The sequence below is a fragment of the Apium graveolens genome, chromosome 3, assembly GCF_009905375.1.
Source record: "Apium graveolens cultivar Ventura chromosome 3, ASM990537v1, whole genome shotgun sequence".
NCBI classification, from domain to species: domain Eukaryota; kingdom Viridiplantae; phylum Streptophyta; class Magnoliopsida; order Apiales; family Apiaceae; genus Apium; species Apium graveolens.
The window spans coordinates 117,692,889-117,712,913 of NC_133649.1; positions in this window are offsets into that span (position 1 = coordinate 117,692,889).

Consider the following 20,025-nt stretch of genomic DNA (forward strand, 5'->3'; position numbering starts at 1 on the left):
TGTCAATTTCTAGGAAACAAGCTAGTGTCCTGGTTTAGTAAGAAACAAAATTCAGTCTCTACTTCTATAGCTGAAGCTGAATATATTGATGCTAGTATTTGTTGTGCACATATTTTATTGATGAGGAATCAACTATTGGACTATGGTCTACATGTAGACAAGATCCCAATCTTCTGTGACAACACAAGTGCCCTTGCTATTACTGAAAATCCTGTGCAGCATTCTAGGACCAAGCACATTGACATCAAGTACCACTTCATTCGTGAACATGTCATGAATGGTATTGTGGAACTTCATTTTGTTCCAAGTGAGAAACAACTTGCAGATATCTTTACCAGGCCACTTGCTGAGTCCACCTTTACTAAGTTAGTAAGTGGGTTAGGTATGCTTAATTATTCCTACATTGTTTTTAAATCTAAGACATTTGGAATTCAGCCAGAATCAAATTTGATTTTTCACATAATGATGAAATTTTGGCTAAGTTAAAATTTTCATCTCGACGGATGTTCATTATCCGCCAAAAATGAATATCCGTTGAATTTTATTATCTGTTGAAAACTCAAATATTATTTTTGGTAATTTTTATCTCAACGGATATATGTTTAATCATCATCCGTCAAATTGCTTTAATCATAGCCGTCAATTCTATTTCTTATTCGTCGAATTTACTTACAGTCTGTAAGTATATCTCGATGGATAACTGTTAGGGCAGAAAATACGCGCTAATAATACACGCAAGTATACGCGTTCACAAGTAATATAAAATACTTTCTAGTTCGTTCCCACAGAGACTCAGACTAATTATGTTCAATTAACACTTACTCACTAATGTATGATTACTTCTCAACGTCAAGAGAATAACACGTAGTTTTGATTAACTAAGTATTAACTATAATTAACTACGAGAATTAAACACTTAATTGACACTTGAATTAACAATATTAAACACACATGAGATCATAACTTCATTACTACTTCCTTCAATAGTTATTGTTATTACCGTTAGCATGTAACAGTGATGATATTAATCGAACAACATGAAACTGATAAAAGCCAACTTTCATTGTACTAATGCCATTCTACCAAATATCCACAATTAAGATAGAAGTTGAATAGTCATCAATTATATTGATACCCTATATGTCTACAGAATTTGACAACATAACGATTAAGCACAAGTTATTCCTTATGATTATACAGGGCAAGTAAAACGGTTAGAGTTACCCACTAATCATGCATTACCCACTAATCATGCATACACATACATAAACCTATGCTAGCATGGCAAGTTCTAAATCTCAAGATCCACCATCGCTTCACAAGAGATTAACCCCCTATCTTATATATTCGCGACGCACATAAGACGAATAAGCACAACCAATACTAGATATCATATAATCATCACACACTAAGGTATTAAACAACTAACTAAAGAATTCCATAGTAAATCCGTTACGATCCCATGATCACGATTAGCCCATAATTGAACTCATCGTCACCATGGGTTCATATGAAAACATGATAACACATGAGAATAACTAATAAAAATACTTATTAAAACTAGAGTACATCACAGGAGTAATAAGGTTCAAAATAAAGAAAACTAGCATCCACTGATACAACGAATAAAAGAATCACAAGAAAACTATGCTTCCTCTTCTTCGTTGCGATGTGTTAAAACGGTCTTCTTCCTTATCTCCTTGCTCCTCGATTGATACCTCAATTCAACACACGTGAAACGTCTCTGAAAACTACTTATATAGGAGCTCCACATGTCCCAGCTATCTCAGAAGTCGGAAGTTTAACAGGAATAGAACTCTAAAAATCAGGATTTTAATTCACGACCCTGCCGTCAAGCTTTCATCTTGAGAAGTCCTTGATGAAACGCCAATAAAACCCGTAAGACCAAGAAAACTACGGATTTCTTTCACAGGAATAGGTGGTGGAAGGTTTTCAATGACTCCCACCTTGGCTTTGTCCACCTCAATACCCTTGCTAGAGACTTTATGCCCAAGAATAATGCCTTCACGCACCATAAAGTGACATTTTTCCGAATTTAGCACCAAATTAGTTTCCACACACCTTTTGAGCACCGCACGAAGATTATTCAAACATTCATCGTACGAATGTCCAAAGACGGAGAAGTTGTCCATGAACACTTCGACATTATTTCCAATCATATCAGAGAATATAGCCATCATACATCTCTGAAAAGTGGCAGGTGCGCCACATAAGCCAAACGAAACTCTGCGAAAAGCAAACGTGCCAAATGGACAAGTGAAGGTAGTATTTTCTTGATCCTCTGGTGCAATGCAAATCTGATTATACCCCGAATAGCCATCCATAAGACAATAATACTCATGACTGGCCAACATGTCAAGCATCTGATCAATAAATGGAAGAGGGAAGTGATCCTTTCTCGTGGCCTTGTTCAACATTTTGTAATCCATGCATACCCTCCATCCTGTGACTGTTCGAGTAGGGATGAGCTCGTTCTTCTCATTTGCTACCACAGTTATACCTCCTTTCTTCGGTACACATTGCACGGGGCTCACCCAAGAACTGTCAGAAATAAGATATATGATTCCTGCATCCAGCCACTTCAGAATTTCTTTCTTCACCACTTCTTTCATGATAGGATTAAGTCATCGTTGTTGCTCAACAGTTGGCTTACTACCTTCCTCTAGCAGAATTTTATGCATGTAGTACGAAGGGCTGATCCCTTTGATATCTGCTATAGTCCATCCGATAGCCGATTTGAATTCTCTCAAGATCCTCAAGAGCTTGTCCTCCTCACTACCTGAAAGGTCAGATGCAATAATAACAGGTAAAGTAGATTCATCACCTAAAAAAGCATACCTCGAGTGTTCAGGCAATGGTTTAAGCTCCAAAGTAGGTGCTTCCTCAATAGATGGTTTGAGCTTTCCTTCAGCATTCTTGAGATCAGAAGTACCAAGAGATTCAAATGGCATGTCTAGCTTTCGCCTCCAAGGAGAAGCATTTAGATATTGTAGTTGCTCATTGCCATCCTGATCATCACTGTCAAACTCCCCAACTAAGGCTTTCTCTAATGCATCAGACATTAACATATGATCAAGTTATGAAGTTACCGCAGAATCAATCAAATCCACCTTTAAGCACTCCTCGTCTTTTATAGGGAATTTCATCGCTTTGAATACATTGAATGTCACATCCTGATCCTGCACCCTCATAGTAAGTTCACCTTTCTACACATCTATCAAGGTACAGCCTGTAGCCAAGAAAGGTCTTCCCAAGATTATGGGGATCTTCTTATCTTCCTCGAAATCCAAAATGACAAAGTCTGCAGGGAAGAAGAGCATATCCACCTTTACTAACACGTCTTCCACTATGCCTCATGGATATATAATAGAACGATCAGCCAATTTTAGAGACATGTAGGTGGGTTTTGGATCAGGAAAATTCTGTTGGATTTTAATCGTAGCGGAGGCATGGTAAAACACTTTTACACACATAAAATCCAAATAAAAGCATATAAATCGTGGTAAAAACATAGGGATCGATTACTAACCATTAATATGCAATCCAAAAGCAACGTTCGGAGATCCTTAGCAGCTGCTCCTCAAACGTGAAGCACTCCACCGGTATCCACCAAGAAAACGACGTTAAGGAGGAGGAGGAGGTGGAGAGAATTTGGTTTTCTAAAACTTTTGGGTTTTTGGGTTCAAATAAAAATAGGGTCTATAATAGTATATTAATAGGCAAAATTTTCAGCTGAAATTTTCCCATAAATATTATTATTATTATCCCATTTATTATTCTCATTAATAATTAAAACACCTTTTAATTATTAATCATTTTTCTAAACACTTTAGAAATAATTCTCTCTCTTGATTTAATTTCCAAAAATTAAATCCTTAATTAATAATATTAAGAACTTTTCTTAATTAATTTATAATCAATTAAATCTCATTTAATGAATTATTAAATTTGCCAATTAATTATTTATTTCACAAATAAATAATTATTAGCCATTATTAATTAATTCCTCCACCAATAAATCATTCTCTTTTTATGGTGTGACCCTGTAGGTTCAATATTAAGCCGGTAGTAGAAATAAATAATAATAAAACTATTTGATCATTATTTGTATAAATTCTCTAATTTATTAAATATGATTAATTAATTAATTATATTTATTCTACATCGTGAGGGATACTTCTCAGCATATCGCGACTATCCTGATAAACTCCTTCTACCCTACAATGTCCTGATTAAATACAAGGCATGGATCTCGTGTCAAGCCTATCTAATTCAATCACTTGCTTACCATTTACTATGTGTAGTTCTATGCAAATTAGAAACTCCTTTCTAATTTCATTCACTCTGCCCAGAGATTCCTGAACTAGCATAAGTGGATCAGCCTTGAACATTCGCTTCCTTCATTGGAAGGGGTAGATCCTATATTGATCATACACTATCTTCGTGTACAAATTCCTATACCCAGTAGAGCCCTAATAATTGTCCCTGGAGACTAAGAACTAAACCAAAGCATAGTTCAGTGTACACAAGATGACTATGATGACCTCAAGTCTAAGGATACTTGTACAACTCACTATGTGAACAACTGCTGACACGTGAGTGAACTCCATCAGTTGTTCAGCTGTGCGAGTCATATTCAGTGAACTTATTCTATAATAAGCACCTACATACTAGCTATAGTGTCACCACACAAATATCTATGAGAACAGACATCCTTCATAATGAAGCAAGCATAGTATGTACCGATCTTTGCGGATTATTAATTACCAGTTAGTAATCCTATGACCAGGAACTATTTAAGTTTAGAGTTATCATCTTTTAGGTCTCACTATTATGATCTCATCATAATCCATAAAAAAGCTTTACTCTAAACTATGGTATATCTTATTTAAAAACATAAATAGATAGAGCCCGTAATAAAAAAAACAAGTCTTTTATTAATATCAATGAAATCAAAACAGATTACATAAAAGGTTATTCCTAAATTCTAATACATGATTGGACTTAGGACATATTCCTTTCAATCTCCCACTTGTACTAAAGCCAATCACTCTGGTATCTAATACCCATCTTGTCTTTATGACGTTCAAAGTGACTCTGAGAAAGTGGCTTTGTGAGTGGGTCTGCTACGTTGTTATGTGTGTTAACTCTCTCGACGTTGACATCTCCTCTTTCAATAATCTCCCTAATCAGATGAAAGCGCCGCAGGACATGTTTGGAATTTTTATGAGACCTAGGTTCCTTGGCTTGTGCTATTGCTGCGTTGTTATCACAATACAACACAATAGGCTCTTCGACGCTAGAAACAACTCCCAACTCAGAAACAAATTTCCTCATCCAAACAGCTTCTTTTGCAGCCTCACTTGCAGCTATATATTCCGCTTCCGCTGTGCAGTCAGCCGTTGTCGACTGTTTGGAACTTTTCCAACTTATCGCACCACCGTTTAGAGTAAACACGTACCCTGACATGGATTTGCTATCACTCTCTGATTGAAAACTAGAGTCGGTATAACCCTTTATTTTCAACTCAAATTAACCTCCAAAAACAAGAAAAATGTCCTGAGTCCTTCGCAAGTACTTAAGGATGTTTTCCACTGCTTTCCAGTGGTCTTCACCTGGATTGGACTGATATCTGCTCGTCACACTAATTGAATAAGCAACATCAGGCCTCGTACACAACATCGCGTACATGATAGATCCTATTGCTGAAGCATAAGGAATCTTACTCATACGCTCTCTTTCCTTAGGTGTCTTAGGAGACATTTTTTCGAAAAGGGACACTCCATGACTCATCGGTATGAGACCTCTTTTGGAGTTTTCCATGCTAAACCTTTTAAGCACTTTCTGGATGTATGTACCCTGGGTAAGACCTATCATTCTTCTAGATCTATCTCTATAGATCTTCATACCGTGAATATAGGATGCTTCTCCCAAGTCCTTCATGGTGAAGTTTTTTGATAGCCATACTTTGACTGATTGCAGCATCGATATATCATTTCCTATAAGAAGTATGTCATCCACATACAATACAAGAAATGTTACCGCGCTCCCACTAACCTTCTTGTAGACACATGGTTCATCCATGTTTTTAATAAAATCAAACTCTTTGATTGTCTCATCAAAATGGGTGTTCCATCTACGAGAAGCTTGCCTTAAACCATATATGGTTCGCAGCAGCTTACACACTAGGTGTTCATTTCCCTTGGAAAGAAACCCTTCCGGCTGTGTCATATACATTTCCTCCTCAAGTTCCGCATTGAGGAAGGCCGTTTTCACGTCCATTTGCCAGATTTCATAGTTGTAGTAAGCAGCAATCGCAAGCAAAATCTGAATTGATTTTAACAGGGATACAGGCGATTAGGTTTCATCAAAGTCAATCCCTTGTCTTTGATTAAATCCTTTTACCACTAGCCTAGCCTTATAGGTCTCCACCTGGCCATCTGCTCCAATCTTTCTCTTATATACCCACTTGCACCTAATAGGCTTAACACCTTCAGGCGCTTCAACCAGAGTCCATACTTGGTTGGTATACATAGATTCCATTTCGGATTTCATGGCACTATGCCATTTCTCTGAGTCAACACTACTCATAGCCTCATTATAGGTCTTAGGGTCGTCTTCATCAATGATTGACAACTCATTGTCATTCTCAATGACAAGGCCATAATACCTCTCAGGTTGGCGAGACACTCTCTATGACCTACGAATGGGTTGTTCCACAGAAGGTTGTTCAGTCTGAACAGGTGTTTCCACTTGGGTAGTTTATGCTTCTTGAACTTCATCAAGTTCAATTTTGCTCCCACTGTTTCCTTCAAGGATAAACTGCTTTTCCAAGAAGGTAGCATGTCTGGAGACAAACACCCGATGATCGGTGTAAAAGTAATACCCTAAAGTCTCTTTAGGATATCCCACAAAACTACATTTTACGGATCGAGATTCCAGCTTATCTAGGTCAACTTTCTTGACATAAGCTGGACATCCCCAAATCTTAACGTATTTAAGACTCGGTTTCCTTTCTTTCCATATCTCATACGGAGTTTGAGGAACAGATTTGGAAGGCACCTTATTCAGTAAATATGCTGAGGTTTCCAATACATAACCCCATAGGAATACTGGAAGATTTGCATAGCTCATCATGGACCGAACTATGTCTAACAAAGTTCGATTTCTCCTTTTAGATACCAATCTGGAGGAGTCCACTGGGAGACTATACCATTTACTTTGAGATAATCTAGAAACACTCCATTAAAGTATTCACCACCTCGATCTAATCGAAGAATTATAATACTATGTTTGGTTTGTTTCTCCACTTCATACTTATACTCTTTGAACTTTTCAAAGGCTTCAGACTTGTGTTTCATCAAACACATATCCGAATCTAGATCTATCATCTATGAAAGTAATCAAGTACGAAAATCCTCCCATGGCTTGCGTAGACATTGGTCAACACACATCTGTGTGTACCAATCCTAGCATATCTGCAGCCCTCTCTCCATGTCCACTAAATGGAGATTTGGTCATTTTACCCAATAGACAAGACTCGCACGTAGGATATGATTCAAAATCAAAGGGGTCTAGTAACCCTTCCTTATGCAATGTCCGAAGTCTATTTTCACTAATATGACCTAGCCTACAGTGCCATAAATAGGTCAGATTTTCATCATCTCGTTTTCTTTTATTAGTTTGTTCAATCTGAAGTAAATCATGCTCTACGTCACATACATACAGACCATTATTTAAAATTCCACATCCATAAAGAACATTATCTCTAAGGATAGAACATTCATTATTCTTAATAATAAATGAAAAACCATCCAAACCCAACATAGGGATAGAAACAATATTCCTCACAATAGAGGGAACGTAATAACAATTATTCAAAATAATAGTCTTGCCCGTAGGCATATATAAACTAAATGATCCTACAGCTATGGCCGCAACCCTTGCTCCATTGCCCATACATAGAATCACGTCATCTTTTTCAAGATTCCTACTTCCCTTTAGTCCTCGCAACGAATTGCAAATATGAGAACCACAGGCGGTATCTAATACCCAAGTAGAAATTTGACCTAGTGACATATTAACTTCGATCATGAACATGCATGAATCAGAAGCGATAGTCTTACTACCCTTCCTCTTCTTCAATTCTACAAGGTAAACCTTGCAGTTTCTCTTCCAGTGCCCTAACTTGTTACAGTGAAAGCATACAGCTAAATTAGGATCAGTCAACTTGTGAGCATCTAGTATGCTCCTGAGTGATAGTGCAGAAGACATAATATAGTAAATCTGTAAATGATAAACACATAACAACACTCAGCAAATATTCGATTTCATTTTAAAAACACTATATAAATCGGGTCTTTATTCATAAGTGGCTCCCACTAGTTTACCTAATTTATTCAACCCCCTACGTGAAAAATTAAGCATTCATAATGCTAGTGGGAATAGGGATCCTACATTCCATTACACAACCCCGGCTGTGGCATGAAACGCCATGTAATGTTCAATAGGCAGACAACTCTTGTCAATTACATCTTATGTTATTCCCTAATCAAACTTTAGCCTCTTGAATAATTGAGTCATGGCTGTGGCACGACAAACTCAATATTATAAGTCAAGTCTAACCCAACATTCCGTACAATTGAATCAGTCCCCAAAGGCCCACGACTGTGGCACGTAACGACCTTAGATTCTTATTCAATGTACACATCTCTATGTAATAGACAAGTATTTCTTATTTCAAAATCAAAGCCCTCGGCTGTGGCACGAAACGACAATGATTTAAAAATAAGAACTACTTTCTATCATGTTGGAAGGCTATGACCGACACAAGCCCGTTGTGTCATTGGCCAATTACTACTTGATATTATATAATTTTAGAGGGATTATATTACGTTACAATCATAATCATATTATAAAGAGATTCTTCCTTTTAAATTAAATATTTCAAATCAATAATTAATAATAAGATGATTCCCAGATCGGGTGGAGCATTGTCAAGAGGCGTCACTTAATAACCCTTTCTTACAGATAGAAATCTGTTGTTGATAGAATCATCCTTTCTCTCATATCGAAAATTCATATTCAATTACGTGTTTCAAAAATACAAGAATCTCATGATTGTATTCATAATATTGTTATTAAGGTTATGAAACAATTTCACTATACTAGGTTGTCTAACAAACGCCTTATGTTCATTTAAGTTCACCTAAATCTATCATCGCATGATAAACTAAGCATATATCACATATATAAACATGAATAAACATCAAGGTAGGCATGTTACATTATCTAACATATTGGTCTAAGCATTATACATCTCCATGTATCACATGAAGCATTTAAAAGCAGTTAAAACAGTTAAAAAACAGCTTTAAAACACTTTCGGAAATATAAACAGTTCAAAACTTTTATATAAACTAAAATTTGATCACTCCATTAGATCCGTCTCAGAAAAACGAATCCAACGATATATTGCACGCCTAAAATTGAGTTACGAAACTCCCAGAAATCAAATTTTAATGTAAACAGTCGGGCTGTAACGCATTACAGGAACGCGTTACAAGCCCTGTAACGCATTCTGGTGATGCGTTACAACCCTTTTAACCAATTAAAAGGTGTAACGCATTCCGTGAATGCACCACAGGGTGTAACGCATCCCCGGAATGCGCGACACCCTTTATTTTTTTTTCTTTCTCCCAGCAGCCGCCGTCTTTTTCCTCGAACGCCGTGCATGTCAGCTTCTACCGTCCTTTTCTGTGTCTTCTCTTTACACAGCAGGTAATAGCAGACAACACAAATATATATATACTATATATACATATATTTACTTATTTAATTACGAATTTTAATTGCAAGATCTTCAAAAATTCATAATAAAAAATCTATACATCATAAAATTATGAAAAAAAATACCCAGACGATCTACAACACTTGTAGAACCCAGATCAACATTAAAAATTATTCTGAGAAACGATTTCTCATCAGACAAAATTAATCCATTATATAACTTGTAAAAATCATAATTAATTCATACAAGCACATAAAATTCTGAAATTTTTACCACAGATCTATATACATACAACCTATGCTCTGATACCAATGTTGGATTTTAATCGCAACGGAGGCATGGTAAAACACTTTTACACACATAAAATCCAAATAAAAGCATATAAATCGTGGTAAAAACATAGGGATCGATTACTAACCTTTAATATGCGATCCAAAAGCAACGTTCGGAGATCCTTACCAGCTGCTCCTCAAACGTGAAGCACTCCACCAGCATCCACCAAGAAAACGACGTTAAGGAGGAGGAGGAGGTGGAGAGAATTTGGTTTTCTAAAACTTTTGGGTTTTCGGGTTCAAATAAAAATAGGGTCTATAATAGTATATTTATAGGAAAAAATTTCAGCTGGAAATTTCCCATAAATATTATTATTATTATCCCATTTATTATTCTCATTAATAATTAAAACACCTTTTAATTATTAATCCTTTTTCTAAACACTTTAGAAATAATTCTCTCTCTTGATTTAATTTCCAAAAATTAAATCCTTAATTAATAATATTAAGAACTTTTCTTAATTAATTTATAGTCAATTAAATCTCATTTAATCAATTATTAAATTTGCCAATTAATTATTTATTTCACAAATAAATAATTATTAGCCATTATTAATTAATTCCTCCAGCAATAAATCATTCTCTTTTTATGGTGTGACCCTGTAGGTTCAATATTAAGCCGGTAGTAGAAATAAATAATAATAAAACTATTTTATCATTATTTATATAAATTCTCTAATTTATTAAATATGATTAATTAATTAATCATATTTATTCTACATCGTGAGGGATACTTCTCAGCATATCGCGACTATCCGGATAATATGAATTCACTGCTTAGAATACCAAGAACCTATTCAGTGAATAGTTACCGTACAATAAACTCCTTCTACCCTACAATGTCCCGATTAAATACAAGGCATGGATCTCGTGTCAAGCCTATCTAATTCAATCACTTGCTTACCATTTACTATGCGTAGTTCTATGCAAATTAGAAACTCCTTTCTAATTTCATTCACTCTGGCCAGAGATTCCTGAACTAGCATAAGTGGATCAGCCTTGAACATTCGCTTCCTTCACTGGAAGGGGTAGATCCTATATTGATCATACACTATCTTCGTGTACAAATTACTATACCCAGTAGAGCCCTAATAATTGTCCCTGGAGACTAAGAACTAAACCAAAGCATAGTTCAGTGTACACAAGATGACTATGATGACCTCAAGTCTAAGGATACTTGTACAACTATCACTATGTGAACAACTGCTGACACGTGAGTGAACTCCATCAGTTGTTCAGCTGTGCGAGTCATGTTCAGTGAACTTATTCTATAATAAGCACCTACATACTAGCTATAGTGTAACCACACAAATATCTATGAGAACAGACATCCTTCATAATGAAGCAAGCATAGTATGTACTGATCTTTGCGGATTATTAATTACCAGTTAGTAATCCTATGACCAGGAACTATTTAAGTTTAGAGTTATCATCTTTTAGGTCTCACTATTATGATCTCATCATAATCCATAAAAAAAGCTTTACTCTAAATGATGGTATATCTTATTTAAACACTTAAATAGATAGAGCCCGTAATAAAAAAAACAAGTCTTTTATTAATATCAATGAAATCAAAACAGATTACATAAAAGGTTATTCCTAAATCCTAATACATGATTGGACTTGGGACATATTCCTTTCAAATTCAACTTTTTGAAGATCGACAATGGCATCAGATTGATTCTTGCTCCCAAATCGCACATGCATTTGTCAAAAGACAACTTGCCAATGGTGCAAGGAATGGTGAAGCTACCTGAATCTTTAAGCTGTGGAGGTAATTTCTGTTGCAGCACAGCACTGCACTCTTCCGTTAGAGCAACGGTCTCAAGGTCATCCAGTTTCACCTTCCTTGAAATAATACTCTTCATGAATTTCGCATAACTAGGCATTTGCTGCAGAGCCTCAGCGAAAGGTATGTTGATGTGAAGTTTATTGAACATCTCCAGAAACTTACCGAACTGCTTATCCAGCTTTTGTTGTTGCAATCTCTTAGGGAAAGGTGGTAGAGGATAGAGTTGTTTCTCCCCTGTATTACCCTCAGGCAGAGTGTGTTCAACAGTAGTCTTCATTGGTTCCGCCGCTTTCTCCTTTTGCTTCTCTTCTTCATCACCAACTTCAGCTTCTCCGTCTTTTGCTTTTTCAGCATCAGCAACTTTTCCAGACCTTAAGGTAATAGCCTTGACTTGCTCTTTAGCTTCCTTCCTGCCTGGCACTTCAGTATCACTGGGAAGTGTGCCAGGTTGACGATTGAGCACTGCATTGGCTATTTGACCGATTTGATTTTCCAAGGTCTTGATAGAAACAGCCTAACTTTTGCACAACAGCTTGAGTTCCTCGAAATCAGCACTAGAAGGTGGAGCAGCACCTCCTTGTTGAGGGTATGATTGCCTTTGAGCATAATACTGTGGTTGTTGGAATCCAGGTGGATTAAATTGTTTACTTACGCCTTGCTGATATGGTTTTTGAATATCATTCTGATTATTGCTCCAGCTAAAATTGGGATGATTTCTATTGTTAGGATGATTGGTAGCTGGCACAGGCTGCTGCGGTCTCTGATAATTGTTCACATACTGAACAGATTCATTAACAAGAGAACACTGATCCATAGAATGAGAACCTGCACAAATCCCACAGACCATAGTTATCTGATTGACTCCATAGGTGGCTAAAGAATTGACCTTCAAAGACAGCGCTTGGAGCTGCGCTGCAATAGCTGTAGCTGCATCAACTTCCAGAATACCTGCTACCTTCCCAGGCATCATCCTTTGAGTTAGGTTTTGATGCTCATTTGCAGCCATAGTTTCAATAAGATTATAAGCCTCAGTATAGCTTTTGGCCCACAAGGCGCCTCCAGCTGCTGCATCGAGCATGGGCCGAGATTGGGCACCCAAACCATTATAGAAACCAGTGATCACCATCCAGTCAAGCATACCATGATGTGGACACTTTCTCAACATCTCCTTGTAGTGCTCCCAAGCTTCGCACATAGGAGTAAGAGCACTCCTTATAGCTGCACCAGGAACTTTTGTGCAAGATCTTGCCAAGTAGTAATGGACCCAGCTGGTTCAGAATATAACCAGTCCTTAGCATTATCCCTCAAAGAGAATGGGAAAAACCTCAGCTTGATAGCCTCATCAGTCACACCATTATATTTGAAAATACTACAGATCTCGATAAAATTCCTGATGTGCATGTTCGGGTCTTCAGTCGCAGCACCTCCGAAAGAAACAGAATTCTACACCATCTGAATAGTGCCCAGCTTGATTTAAAAAGTGTTAGCCTGAATAGCCGGATGAAGGATGCTTAACTGAATTTCATCAATTTTAGGCCGAGAAAAGTCCATAAGAGCTGGATCTGCCGGAACTATACGATCACCCATGATTACTGGTTCATTATGCTCACTCTCTTTATCCGAATCTTCAAAATCTATCTTCTCCGGAATATAAAGAACTGAGTCTGTCTCCTTAGCCGTATCTAAAGTCCTCTTGCGAGTACGAGAACGTGTTTGCATAAACGCTCGCTAAAGTACCTGAAACACAACCGGAAACACTAAGTAACACATCTTAATTAATGAGTCCTAACTACCACTGATGGTAAGTACATAAACTAAACAAATACGCCGAGTCCCCGGCAGCGGCGACAAAAACTTGTTAGGGCGGAAAACACGCGCTAATAATACACGCAAGTATACGCGTTCGCAAGTAATATAGAATACTTTCTAGTTCGTTCCCACAGAGACTCATACTAATTATGTTCAATTAACACTTACTCACCAATATATGATTACTTCTCAACGTCAAGACAATAACACGTAGATTTGATTAACTAAGTATTAACTATTATTAACTACGAGAATTAAACACTTAATTGACACTTGAATTAACAATATTAAACACACATGAGATCATAACTTCATTACTGTTTCCTTCAATAGTTATTGTTATTACCCTTAGCATGTAACAGTGATGATATTAATCGAACAACATGAAACTGATAAAAGCCAACTTTCATTGTACTAATACCATTCTACCAAACATCCACAATTAAGATAGAAGTTGAATAGTCATCAATTATGTTGAGACCCTATAGGTCTACAGAATTTGACAACATAATGATTAAGCACAAGTTATTCCTTATGAATACACAGGGCAAGTAAAACGGTTAGAGTTACCCACTAATCATGCATACACATACATAAACCTATGCTAGCATGGCAAGTTCTAAATCTCAAGATCCACCATCGCTTCACAAGAGATTAACCCCCTATCTTATATGTTTGTGACGCACATAAGACGAATAAGCACAACCAATACTAGATATCATACAATCATCACACACTAAGGTATTAAACAACTAACTAAAGAATTCCATAGTAAATCCGTTACGACCCCATGATCACGATTAGCCCATGATTGAACTCATCGTCACCATGGGTTCATATGAAAACATGATAATAACACACGAGAATAACTAATAAAAATACTTATTAAAACCAGAGTACGTCACAAGAGTAATAAGGTTTAATGTAAAGAAAACTAGCATCCACTGACACAATGAATAAAAGAATCATAAGAAAACTATTCTTCCTCTTCTTTGTTGCGATGTGCTAAAACGGTCTTCTTCCTTATCTCCTTGCTCCTCGATTGATACCACGATTCAACACACGAGAAACGTCTCTGAAAACTACTTATATAGGAGCCCCACAAATCCCAACTATCTCAGAAGTCAGAAGTTCAATAGGAATAGAACTCTAAAAATTAGGATTTTAATTCACGACCCTGAGCAGCCGCCCAGCAATCCTGAGCGGGCGCCCAGCTTCCTGAGCGGCCGCCCAGCCAGGCTGAGCGGCCGCCCAGCCAGGCTGAGCGGGCGCCCAACACCTCACTGTAAAATTTATTATTTTTCTTCTATTTTCTGCTGCGTTCTGCTCCTAACTTCCCACTTGCAATGCCAAGCACATACTTAGGCCTATTCCTGATGAAATCTCTCCACAAATGCAAGTAATACCCTGAAATGCATAAACACTAGAAAAACACATCAAATACATAAAATACTTGAATTCAAGACATCAATTCAATCCATTATAAGACGTTTTAAGTGGTATAAAATACCACTTATCACACCCCCAAACTTAAATCGATGTTTGTCCTCAAGCGTCACAGACTCAAAAACAAAACAAAAACATGCATGAATGTAATCTATTTGAAATGCAGCGATCCCCCTCACTACGACTAAACCAACCAATTCACGACATCTCAACAAATGCAATTAGGCGACTAAAGATCAATCAAATCATGTAAACTAACATACACCCAGAAATGTGGTGTGTGCGGATGCTTAACAGATATGCTTCGAAACTAGATCAATTATCATAACTCGACTATCCTCAAGGAAATCACATGATTATACGAAGAATAAATTCTAGGCACAAAATGACTTAAACACTTCAAGATTACTGGAGCTTATTATGGAATCATGCTTTTATTCAACACAACAAGAAATGCTTATTTGACGGTGCAATGAGTGAGGTCCACAAAAGACTTATGCAATGGCATCCATTTAGCGAGCGTTAGGTTAGCGGATCCCAGACTATAAAAGCCTTAGGTCACTAGGCACAAAGTCCCCTAAGAACTTAATAATACACGTGCTAATAATACACGCAAGTATACTTGTTCGAAAGTAATATAAAATAATTTCTAGTTCGTTCCCACAGAGACTCAGACTAATTATGTTCAATTAACACTTACTCACCAATGTATGATTACTTCTCAACGTCAAGACAATAACACGTAGATTTGATTAATTAAGTATTAACTATAATTAACTATGAGAATTAAACACTTAATTGACACTTGAATTAACAATATTAAACACACATGAGATCATAACTTCATTACTATTTCCTTCAATAGTTATTGTTATTACCCTTAGCATGTAACAGTGATGATATTAATCGAACAACACGAAACTGATAAAAGCCAACTTTCATTGTACTAATACCATTCTACCAAACATCCATAATTAAGATAGAAGTTGAATATTCATCAATTATGTTGAGACCCTATAGGTCTACAGAATTTGACAACATAACGATTAAGCACAAGTTATTTCTTATGATTACACAGGGCAAGTAAAACGGTTAGAGTTACCCACTAATCATGCATACACATACATAAACCTATGCTAGCATGGCAAGTTCTAAATCTCAAGATCCACCGTCGCTTCACAAGAGATTAACCCCCTATCTTATATGTTCGCGACACACATAAGACGAATAAGCACAACCAATCCTATATATCATACAATCATCACACACTAAGGTATTAAACAACTAACTAAAGAATTCTATAGTAAATCCGTTACAACCCCATGATCACGATTAGCCCATGATTAAACTCATCATCACCATGGGTTCATATGAAAACATGATAATAACATACGAGAATAACTAATAAAAGTACTTATTAAAACCAGATTACGTCACAAGAGTAATAAGGTTCAAAGTAAAGAAAACTAGCATCCACTGATACAACGAATAAAAGAATCACAAGAAAACTATGCTTCCTCTTCTTCATTGCGATGTGCTAAAACGGTCTTCTTCCTTATCTCATTACTCCTCGATTGATACCACGATTCAACACACATGAAACGTCTCTGAAAACTACTTATATAGGAGCCCCACAAGTCCCAGCTATCTCAGAAGTCAGAAGTTTAACAGGAATAGAACTCTAAAAATCAGGATTTTAAATCACGACCTTGAGCGGCCGCCCAGCAATCCTGAGCGGGCGACCAGGTTCCTGAGCGGCCGCCTAGCCAGGCTGAGCGGACGCCCAGCACCTCACTGGAAAATTTATTATTTTTCTCCTGATTTCTGCAGCGTTTTGCTCCTAACTTCACACTTGCAATGCAAGCACATACTTAGGCCTATTCCTGATGAAAGCTCTCCATAAATGCAAGTAATACCCTGAAATGCACAAACACTAGAAAAACGCATCAAATACACAAAATACTTGAATTCAAGAAATCAATTCAAGCCATTATAAGACGTTCAGAGTGGTATAAAATGCCACTTATCAATAACCTTTAGAATTTCTACAGTTTATTTTATTTTGAAACAGCTATTTTGGGAAAATTTCATTGAGTACTTTATTTTAATTTTTAATTTTTACTTGTTTATTTCTGAGAAAGTATATAAGCCCCATTTCATTTTCTATTTTACTTTTATCTTTCTTACAGCAATTTCTACTCTCTCTTAGTCTCCAAACCAAAACCTCTCTTTTCTGTAACTGTTTTCATTCACAATAATGCCACCTGTAGTCAAGATAATGTCTTAATCTTGATTCGTGTATGAAAAGAACAACTTTGTAGCATTATTGAACAAGGGTATTGTTGCTTCTGAGACCTATCACAAAATTATGGACTTCATTCATGGCTGCAAACTGAGCTATTCAATGTTCGCATCACCAGTAATCTACTGTGAGGTTATGTATGAGATATGGACTAAAGTAGTGTACAACTCCAAAGATAAGTCTGTTGCCTTCTCTCTCAAAGGTAACGACCATTGTATTAACTGTGATGAAATTTAAGCATGATTACGATTTCCTGAAAATAATGAACTGGTTCCACAGAAAGACACATATGTCAGTGCCATGCTTGTTTCTATGGGCTATGCTCTTAACCCTGCCAAGTTAGGTGAGGTTAGGATGATGGGCCTTAGAAAAGAATGGATTTTTCAATGTGATTCCTTCGTTAAGGCATTTTATGGTAAGATAAGCAATTTTGATGCAATTACATACTCACTTGTTAACATGCTATATATGCTACTTAGTGATAAGTACTATTACTTCAGTGAGTCTGTCATGTATGAGTTAGGTTTAAAATTAGGAGACATTAAGAAGAGATATAAGAAAATTTATTATGCTAGATTCTTTATGATGACATCTAATTATGTTTCTAAGGATCTCTTTATTGAGAACCCAATAAACAAGCTTGATTGTTGGGTCCAAGAGAAGAGAGTTATTGCTGATTTAAACAGGTCAAATCACCATAGTGAGGTTCCCCTCATCTATTTCCCAATCATGGAGGAACCTCAGGTAAGTGAGGTAAACACTTTTGTCTCTACTAATTTCCAACCACCAGTTTTTTTTGCAAACTTCTGTAGCAATGGCATCTGTGACAATGACCAAACAAATGCCTAGTCAAGTCTCACAATAAAAAAATTTAAAATCCAAGTCTAAGAAACCTCACTCTAGTTCCTCTCAAAAGAAACTAGTTTCAAAATCTACTAAATCAAAATAGGGGTGTGTGAAGGGAAGTAAGATTGGTGAGGGATAGGGTAAACATCAAAGAAACCCTAAGAATAAGGAGAGTGAGGTATGTATAACCAGCCTAGCCACACTGCAGTTTCCCAACAAATTGTAGTGCTTTATAAGGATTCTAGCTCATTACTAGTTGCATCCTCCCAACATGATGTCACTATCAAAATAAGCTCTCAACCTAGAACATGGGCCAAAAGGGGAAGGGACACAGACCAACCTCAAACTTATATAAGAAAGAAGAAATCAAAACCTATTGGGGAATCACAGGGTGCACACACAATGCCAATTACAGTCCAAGACTCAGTTACTGCACCATCACAAATTCAGGTTGATGTGGCTTCAATAAATGTGGAGTCACATCCAAAATCTCTCATAATTGAAACACCTCACACACACAATTTTCCCACAAACTCACTGGATGTGGACATGATAAACACATCAATTCCTGATTCTCCATCTTTAACTATGATAGAGGAGCCAAAATCTCAAGCAAGTGAGCATCATCTTTGGATGATTTGATGGCTCACTTTCCATTTCTATTGACAAATCTGTACTTAATCTCAAATCAATCACTACAGATTCTATAGTAGTTTCAACTCCTAAATCTATCATTTCTACTCTCTTGACGGATATTTCTCATCCGTCGACTAGTGATTGTCTCTCAACGGATAAGCTTCATAGTAATTATCCGTCGACATTCTCCACTACTATTTCGATGGACGTCTCTCATCTGTTGAATGTCTCTGCACCACTTGAAATTTCAACAAATGTTACAAGTGCATATGACTTAGTGGTTGTTCAGTCACTATTATGATTGAGGGAAGGGGGTGAACAGAGTGAGAGGCTGAGTTGCACTCAGGCAAAAGGAGAGGAAATGACTGATAAAATACATGTTATTTCTTCTAGCATGGCAAAAGTGAGTGAGATGAGTCCTACCTTAGATGGCGAAATTAATGGTGTGAGGGTGGGAAGCCAAGGGGAGCCCTTGATACAACAAAAGAGAGATAATGAGAGATGTGACGACCTCAACCCCGGGGTCAGAGTTGACGTCACGAACAACAATAACAACAAACATAGTATAACCCAACTCAATATAAATACATAAACACGACCCCCTACTTCCCAAAATCTTTGTCAAGTTTAAGTATGACTTAGATTACAAAACTATACAACCAAACTTATTCAACAAGTCTGACACACTAACTTATTACAACAACTCATCAGACCATATTTGGTCTGACACAACTACCTCTGAGGAGCCAGGTACGGGAGGGACTGGAACTCTGCCCTGACTGTGACGGATGGGTCTCCTAGGCATCTGTAATATATATACACAAAAAAATCTGCAAGGGTGAGCAATCAATTGCTCAGCAGTACCACTATATGAATAACAAATAAAACAATTTATGATAAAAAGTTATAGGAACAAAAATCATAACTCGTGTACAAAAACAAGTAAAACAGGTATAAACTGGATATCAACAACTAGCATGATCTGTAAAACATAATATCAGTTGTGTGTTGTGTAAATACCAGAGTCCAATTTTAGCATGCTATTTTCCTT